Source organism: Polistes dominula, unplaced genomic scaffold (genome assembly GCF_049000335.1).
Source record: "Polistes dominula isolate Pdom_NZ unplaced genomic scaffold, Pdom_raw_medaka contig_21, whole genome shotgun sequence".
In the NCBI taxonomy this organism is placed as follows: domain Eukaryota; kingdom Metazoa; phylum Arthropoda; class Insecta; order Hymenoptera; family Vespidae; genus Polistes; species Polistes dominula.
Genome location: NW_028301061.1, coordinates 1,863,129 through 1,871,536, shown reverse-complemented (window position 1 = coordinate 1,871,536; position 8,408 = coordinate 1,863,129). Strand labels below are relative to the sequence as shown.

Here is an 8,408-nt window from a genome sequence, read left to right as displayed (position 1 = left end):
ACCTAAAAGGGTGAGAAAAGAGAAAACAGGGATAGATTGAGACACACAATATTAGTACTCGAGAAAGAGAGAGAGTGAGAGAATGAGTGAGAGAAAGGGAAGGGGAAAATAAGAGAAGGAGAACAAAGATATCCCGACGATTCGGCAATATCGCGCGGTCGACAAATTAGCGTTAATCCTAGGTCGTTAGGAAGATTGATGCCCAGGATTTCACTTAAAGGACGAAATAGAAGGGAAGTAGTAGTCCTGCTCGTTCTGTTAGTATCTCTCTCTCTCTCTCTCTCTTTCATCGTTCTTGTCTTCCTACTTCGTCGTTGGGATTCCTGTTCGTAAATGAAGTGGGTGGACCCCGGTAAGATTTGTCCGATTCTGTGTGTTAAACAGAAACAGACTGAGAAACATTTAAAAAGAGATAGTACAGACAATATACTATCAAGACAAAGAAGTAAAACAATGATAGAAAGAGAGACAAAATAAAAGGGACAAACTAGTATACCTGTATACATGTGTACATGTGTACACGTGTATGTGTGTGTAGAAAATATATCTTTGGAGATGAGAAAAAAGGATGAGCTACTGTGTTGAGTGTATTTCTGTGGTTAAGGGTAGAACAAAATAATAAAAAGAAGAAAAATAAGAAGATGATAAGTAAAAAGAGAGTAAGAGAGAGAGAGAGAGAGAGAGAGAGACAGTAGATGCTTCAAGAATGAAAGTAAAAGAGAAAGATAGAAGAACATTGTTAGAGGATAGAAAGAAGAAGAGCCTAGCTAGGATGACCACGGATCAATCTACCCCTTGATCGTCGTCCACCCTTGGTCCGATGTTGTGGTCTCTTCCTTTCCCCACCCCCTCTCTCTTTCTGTCCCTTTTTCTCCAACAGAAATCCACCCCCTCACCGCAAGAGTCCAAGCCACCCAACTCGGATTATCGACTCAACCGAACAACCTACCAAACGTTCAGGGAAAACTACGACGAGATATATTCAGACGACGAGGAAGAAGAAGAAGGAAAAAAATATGAGATAGAAAAGGGGAATGAAGAGAATAGTTTTCCGGTTGGACTTCGAATTTCAATGGTTCGCCCCGTTCCTTCCTTTTTTTACTATAGTCAATCTTCTTGGTTCTTGTTTTAAGTTAGGTTGATATCTAATCGTTTTTTTTTTGCTGGCGCTTACTTTCATTTGATTACTTTATTTTTTTTTTTTAGATTTTTCTATTACCATACTAAATAACTCCTAAAAAGGAATTACTCACGTGTTCGTCAAAAATTTATTTAAATAATTACAACTAGTAACTCGGGCCGATTAGGACCTTTCATCCTCGGCATGATTGAGCACTGGAGGGACTTTAAATAAAAACTCACGGTTTATGAAGTTCTACGATACCTCAAAAACACTCCTATATTGAAGCAAGTATTATGGTCTAACGATAAAAGACGATACTCGGTTTGCCATTGAAGAAGATCCATCGAAGATTTATCGAAGAATTAATCCAACATCTTTGAAAGGAAGAGAATCAATGGCTATATCTGTAAAATGAAATAGAACAAAACGATAAGTTATCTGGAATATTATCCAAAATCATATAAAATAAAATCGAATAAAAGATAAATAAAAATAAATACTTACAATGCATTCTAATGGGACGAAGCTCTATTGCACCATGGCGATGCACCTCGCGTGAATCTAATAACGCGGTATAAACGAAAATAAGAAACTATAGACGAGTTTCTTATCGCGAAACCGAAATTTTATTATACGACGAACAACACTGACTCTAATTCGCGTTTGATTTTAATTTATTATTCGCCCGATCACTGATTCTACAACTAATTCAAAGACAGCATTGCACGCAGTCAATTCAAACAAACACACGTTACATTTAAAAAAAAAAGAAATAATGACAACACATTTTTTAATTAAATAAGTAATACTTCTATTTATAGCTCATAAGGAACCAAACTTCTTGATAAAATTTTCAATATTCTATTTTTATTTTTGGTGCATATCTAAAAATATTTAAATTTATACTTCTTAGAGAATTTGGAATAATTATATTATATATTCAGTGAATAAATAAGTGCCTTCAGAAATGCCATTAGATATACTGTAGTAATTTAAAACATTAAAATATAAGAAAATCTCAAAATGTTTGTTGTTAAATCCAACGATGATCACCTGTAACAAAAAGAAAACAATATTAATCATATAATCAAGTGGTACAGAGTAGCCTAACAGAAATTTTCCAATTCGTAGATGCACTTTTCAATTGAATTCTCTATTTATTTTAATCAAAACTCTATTTACGTTGCAATAAAATTAAATTTAAACGCGTGATTTTACATTTACATAAAAAAAAAAGAAAAGTAAAGATATAAAGCTACTACAAAAAAATATCTATTAATTATTATAAAATACTTTGAAAAACTACTATTCTATAGAAAAGATAAATTACAAGTGTAATAAAATACGATTACAGTGAAAAAATTTAAAGACAAAACAAGAAAAGGGAAATTACATTAATATTATTCAAACGTTAATTGAGCTTAAAAATTTAATAATAAGGGAATTTTCATGTTTTTGACTCTAATTAACTAAAAACTTATGCATCTATTTGACGATAGAGACACGACTTTGGTGTCCCAAGGAGATGGAATGGTCCATCATCTCCAACAACAACTAGAAATTAATGACGAGCAAAGAAATAATACAATAAAATATAAAATATGACTAAAGAACCATTCTCGAAAGGTTCGAACATGATGTTGAACCTTTGAAAATAATTCAATAGCCTATAGTTGCCCTCTTCAGCCACAATTATGTGGGGGCCTCTTCGGCATATGCCTCTTCTTTCTTCTTTTCCTGAAAACTGCATTTGGACATTTTCTATGAGCAAGCAAGATAAGATTTTTCATACTACTTTTGCAAATAAACTCGTATTTTGTTATTATTCTAATTCTCAATTATTAAAAAATTAATTTACATTTCGCGTTCACTTTTCTAGCTCGTGGACCATCAATGAATTTAGAATTCATTGATCATACACGAGAACATTTAATCAAATGTCCAAGCAGACAATAATTTCCCTCGATGACCTAATAACACTTCGCACTTTTAATGTCGAGTAATAAAATCGAATTGAAATAAATAGTGCAATAAATGTAATGCATTTTCTTGCAATACTTTTATTTCATTAATTCGTTATATTTAATTATATCAAATATTTCTAGCTGTAAGAGGAAATCGCGATAGTGCGTAGTGCTAATCCTGAAATACTTAAAACTAAGTATCAAATGCATCAAAGAATTTGCGAATTGTATTCGACTCTATCTCGTTCGAGATAAAATCGAAGTCGAAATAAATCTTTCAAATGGTTGCAAATACCTTTGAATCATGATACATAATAAAGATCACAAAATAGTTACAAAATAAATTAACAAATCAAGCATAATACAGAATGAGATGATAAAATTTTGTAACAATTCTGTATAAACCAGGAGGCGGAATTTCCACTCCGGAGTGGAAGCAAGAAGTCTAATGCCTTTCCTGGATCCTACCTACTTAAAATTTAAGTTTTTACATTCATTCAGAGAAGTATGCTACCTGCCTGCCTATTATCCATATTTTTACCCATTTTAAGAAAAACCATACATACCCACCCACTCACTCCACGGTTCTCACACATACCACCAGGGTGCAAAAGCCTAAACTAGAGAGCATGCCCCGGGGCACCTCCGACACCCTAGTTCAACCACGTTTTCTAAACTTATATGCTAATGGGTATACGTACGTTTTGCTGTAATCGTCTGCCAAGGCTAGTGATTATTGCATAAATAACTAAAGCAAAAATACAAGTATACACTAGTATATATGCATACTAGTTATATACAAGTATATCAAAGTTTCCATAAATATATGCAGTAACTCTACTATGCAAACGAGATTATCAAAAAAATCAGAAATTTGAGGAAAAAGAAACGCGTATTTTTTATATCACACGTGATATGTAGAAGTAGTGCTTTGAGTATTTATTAATGTATTAAATGAATAAAAAATATCGCGAAACGATGTACAATACACACTACCTAATACGCACACACAGGTGTAAAGTACATCGTGCAATCACTAGCACAATAACAGCCGCCAATAGGGGAAAAAACTAAAACTAAACCCACGCTAACTGTTTCTCACCCATACGTGTAACACCTGGGCACACGCATACATGAGAACGCAGAAAGTATGGGGGGGAGAAACGGGAGATTAGTATATTAGAAGCTGAAAATCCTGATCTAAAAAATTTGATTAAGACATAAATACATAAATACATTTATATAAAAATTCATCTAAGCGACTAAGGACTCTACAAGTTACTTCATAAATAATGACTTTAAATATTATTTAATATAGTTAATTAATATATTTCAAAACCTCGGACGACTCCTTTCATTAAGTTGGCTGTTCTAATGAAAGAACTGGGCTTTGAGCCGCCACTTAACTGCCAAAGTCTGTCCGTCGCGAATGTGTTTGTCTTCTTGCTCATTTATTTAAAATATCAAAGTATTGATATATCAAAATTAATTTCGATTACATAAACTATGTACGAAGCAATGCATGTAAGACATTTATTACATGCTTTTAACACGTAATAAAAAAAAAGTGCATTTATTAATTGCATTATTAATTAAAAGAATTTAACCGATGAGACAAGAAAACCTATCCTGAACTAATAATAAAACATACAATAAAATATACAATTTTCATGAGTAACTCCTAAATAGGAATTACTCATGTGCTCGTCAATAATTTATTTAAATAATTACAACCAGTAACTCGTGCCGATTCGGACCTTTCATCCTCGGCATGATTGAGCACTGGAGGGACTTTAAATAAAAACTCACGATTTAAGAAGTTCTGCGATGGCTCCAAAACACTCCTACTTCGCAGCAAGTATTGTAGTCTGACCATGGAAGACGATACTCGATTTGCCATTGAAGAACATTCATCGAAGATCCATCGAAGAATTAATCCAACATCTTTGAAAGGAAGAGAATCAATGGTTATATCTGTAAAATAAAATAGAACAAAACGATAAGTTATCTATAATATTATCCAAAATCATATACAATAAAATCGAATAAAAGATAAATAAAAATGAATACTTACAATGCATTCCAATAGGATGCAGCTCTATTGCACCATGGCGATGCACCTCGCGTGAATCTAATAACGCGGTATAAACGAAAATAAGAAACTATAGATGAGTTTCTTATCGCGAAACCGAAATTTTATTATACGACGAACAACACTGACTTTAATTCGCGTTTGATTTTAATTTATTACTCACGCGATCACTTATTCTACAACTAATTTAAAGACTGCATTGCACGCAGTTTGATGATACAACTGTTAACACTGCATTGCAAACTGTTGAGTTTCTTTACCGAAAAAACGAAACTTCAATATGCGACGATCAACACTGAATTTACTCCTGCCGACTTTCTTATATATTATTTTAACACGATGCAACACACGAGAACCTCATTGCCTACGCGCTCGATTGCAATGATTTTCTGAAACATAACAAGAAAAAGAACAATTAATATCATTCTCGTAATAAAAATCCACAGAAATTATCATAGAAATGTTTGATAGTAAAATATACTTACTTTTAGTCTTCGTTGATGATTGCAGGATGGGTATCCTACCCTTAGGATGACGATGTATAAAATAAAATTAAATAAAAAATCTGAAAAAAGCTGAAACATACTAAAGATTATAATACAACATTTCCTGTAAATCATTTCTGAAGGCAAGATACATTAAAAAATGTGTTGTCATAAAACGTTAAAACACTGCCGTATTGCTTCGCGCACGATTGCAATCTGTAACAGAAATAAAAAACAATACTGTTAATATCATTACTATTATTGAACACCATTGAAATTTTTGTGGAATTAATCAATATAAAACTATACTCACTTTGAATATATATCGATGAATGCACGATGGGTCTCCTACCCTTAGGACGACGATAAATTAAATGTTTAAAATAAAGAAAAGAAACTGGCGGGTTTCTTTACCGAAAAAACGAAACTTTGATATGCAACGATCAACACTGAGTCTAGTATATTCTGGAACAGAAAAAGAAAAAGTACAATTAATATCATTGTCTTATTAAAAAAAAGAAACTATTAAAATTATAAAAGAGATGTTTGTTAAGAAATATAATTACTTTTAATCTTCTGTGATGAATGCACGATAGGTATCCTACCCTTAGGATGACGATGAATAAAAAAAATAAAAATATAAAACCTGAAACATACTAAAAATTATAGTACAAATATTTCTTGTAAATTATTTCTCAAGGCAGGACATACATTAAAACCATTGAATATTTTTGATAAAATATTCAATGGTAAATAAAAAGAAATAATTTAATAATCTATGAGAATTGACATATTTAAAAGTTAAAGTTATTAAATATTTATGAAATTGATCAAAGTATGCAACTATTTGCTTACAATATTACATATCAAGTATGCAATGTTAGTATAAATATTAATTAAAAATCCTTAAAGTTGTCTAAATAAAACAGTAATTGTATCAGCAAACTCAATAAAGAGTAACATAAAAAATAAACCAGATTTTATACCATTCTATGCAATGAAAAGCTTTTTAAACTATTAAAATCAAAACGATAACGTTAGAAATAAAATTATTAAATAATTTAATACGATTTATTTTCGTAGATGTTGTCTCGTTGAAAGATAGATGACGAATACGAGGTACGTTACTACATAACCTTGGTAGAGGAGATCTCGGGAGTGTCGAACGCTCGGCTATTATACCTATGTTATCGGCTGTTTACGTTTTGTTGTCGGAAATTCGACGAAGAAAATTCCTCGAGAAATTCCTGGAAATAAAAATACACATTTATAATAACTTATATGTCGAGTGTATTGTTTTCTTATTCTTCTTCTCTCTCTCTCACTCCTTCTCTCTCACTCTTTCTGTAGTATATTTAAAAATAATAATGCTCACCTCGCCGTACTTGGAGAAGATAAAAAAAGTTGCCACAAGGTTAAAAGATTAGTGAATTCGTGTTATAACTCTTCCCATGCTTAGAAAGCTAAAAAATAAAAGTAAAATATGAAAAAACTCACGTATAACATTCGTTATATATAACACCATATATATAACAGGAAGGTGTACGTTAGATAATTAATTGAAACAATTACCTGAAATTAACGGGATAACAAAATCCGCTGCAACACGTATACAGATGACAGATTAAAAAATTCGAAAGATTCGCCATATTGAAGTGCATAAAACAGGCGCATAAGACTGGCGCGAAAATACTGCATGCGCGAAAATGATGCGTAGTAGATCTTCTTTCCACCTATAATAAAGAAAAATTTCGAAAGATTAAAAATACGATATAGAAGCATAAAAATTGTCAAAATATACTCAAAAAATCAAAATCGATCCTTTTATCCTTTATATATTGTAATAGAAAGGTGTGAACCTTACAAAATATCTTTTAATTACCTGATTTTAACGAGACGATTACACTCCGATGTGTTCTCCACGAAAGACGCCATGAAACTAAAGAATTCGGACGAAAGCTTGGCTGTGATTGGCTAATTCATTTTTTTGAACATGAAAAGGGTCCCCACAGCTTCTTACACGGACAGAATCTGACCTTCTTTATGACCACGCTGGTCAAACTACATATGATAATTTATTTATTAAATAAATTAAAAATCATTTCTATTTTTCTAATAAATGTACACAACACTTATAAATATTCTAAAAATAATGAATTGAATAAAGACAATGTAGACATTACGAAAACTTTGTCGTTTCGCATAAAAGAATACAATCATATAGATGAGAATTGTCGATATAAAAATGTCTAATATAAAATGCAGCATATGAAAGAATAAATTGCCAAAATCTGTATCGATAAAGAATCTTTACAATTTAAATACTTTCCGATATACATAATTGTTTTAAATAAATTTACAATAACGTTTATACACGATTCACACGAAGATCATTCTACATGATTTTCTATGCTATAAGATCCTACATTCTCTTTATTCTATTCATTATTTTTAGAATAATTATGAATAACGTGTACGTTTTATTTCTAATCGAAAAAAGAAACATTAATTTATAATATATCACAATTATTTTCTATTTAATGTACCTTAAATCCTATGAAATATTTAAACCAATGTATATGCCTAGAAACAATCTGAAATGTAATTAGAGAATATTAGAATGATAAAATAATTGTTAAATAATTAATATAAGTGCATATTGTTATCTAATAACTCATTACATATGATCTATGTACCTTTCTCTTCAAGATTCACCTTTTAACTGAGGCATTATCCTCTGTGAA

The 8,408-nt window shown here is 31.3% G+C and overlaps 2 long non-coding RNA genes across 2 annotated transcripts; both read right to left on the bottom strand.

The window, feature by feature from the left end:
* Positions 1–4,712: 4,712 nt before the first annotated feature.
* Positions 4,713–6,123, bottom strand: LOC149031400 (uncharacterized). The gene is made up of 4 exons (XR_016177824.1): positions 5,978–6,123; positions 5,665–5,880; positions 5,162–5,568; positions 4,713–5,061 (listed from the first exon to the last, which is right to left on the bottom strand). It is a non-coding gene; the product is annotated as an uncharacterized LOC149031400 (long non-coding RNA).
* Positions 6,124–6,775: 652 nt separating this feature from the next.
* LOC149031399 (uncharacterized) lies at positions 6,776–7,726 on the bottom strand. The gene is made up of 4 exons (XR_016177822.1): positions 7,547–7,726; positions 7,237–7,397; positions 7,040–7,127; positions 6,776–6,911 (listed from the first exon to the last, which is right to left on the bottom strand). It is a non-coding gene; the product is annotated as an uncharacterized LOC149031399 (long non-coding RNA).
* Between the last annotated feature and the right edge of the window lie 682 nt (positions 7,727–8,408).